Here is a 950-nt window from a genome sequence, read left to right on the forward strand (position 1 = left end):
ATTAATTCATAAGACACTCATAGCCCTGAACAGCAAGAAAATAGTAGGCGGCATATTTTGTGATTTACAAAAGGCATCTGACTGTGTCAATCATACAATATTAATGCATAAACTTGAATTCTATGGAATTACAGGGAAATTTAAATCATTAATCAATTCTTATTTAACAGGCAGACAGCAGAGAGTGGTAGTTAGTAACAAATGTAGTTAAGATCTAAAAGTTCGTGATGATGGATTATGTCCAACAACATATTAATTGTAACAAATGTAGTAGTGATAATATATCTGATTGGGAGATAATTAAATGCGGTGTCCCACAAGGCTCTATTCTTGGCCGCTTGTTTTTTTTACTATATATAAACGATCTACCCAAAATAATAAATAAAGAGTATAACATGGTATATGCCGATGAGACGAGGATTGTAATTACAGATCCCAATAAACTGAACTTTAAAACAAATCTTATCAGAACTTCTGATAAGGTAAATACCTGGTTTAATGATAACTTATTCACCTTAAATTAAAAAAAAAAAAAATATTTGGAATTTTGATCTAGGAATAGCTGTAAAATTCCAATGGTGATCATATATGATCAAAAAGTACAGTTACAGCTCCTGAGACTAAATTTATTATGTTATACACAAATTATCTGTGGCATGTTATGCAAGTAGAAATATAAAGCCTACAGTAATAACAGAAACGCTAAGGTTAATCTACTTTGCCCATGTTCATTCCATTATTAGTTACTGAATAATCTTCTGGGGCAGTGCTACCTTAGCGCAAAAGGTATTCGTAAAGCAAAAGAGAATTATCAGAGTCATAATAAATACGAGGCCAAGACACTCCTGTAGGGAGATTTTTAAGAGGATGAAAATAATGACCTATTCCCAATATATATATATATATATATATATATATATATATATATATATATGTGCACTATTTTTATT

General features: G+C 30.2%; 1 protein-coding gene across 1 annotated transcript in view; it reads right to left on the reverse strand.

Moving 5' to 3' along the window:
- Nucleotides 1-950, reverse strand: part of LOC111865915 (drebrin-like protein) — a 30,820-nt gene that overhangs the window by 28,485 nt on the left and 1,385 nt on the right. The gene's annotated exons all lie outside the window — the stretch shown is intronic.

This window comes from Cryptotermes secundus, unplaced genomic scaffold, assembly GCF_002891405.2.
Source record: "Cryptotermes secundus unplaced genomic scaffold, Csec_1.0 scaffold1826, whole genome shotgun sequence".
NCBI lineage: Eukaryota > Metazoa > Arthropoda > Insecta > Blattodea > Kalotermitidae > Cryptotermes > Cryptotermes secundus.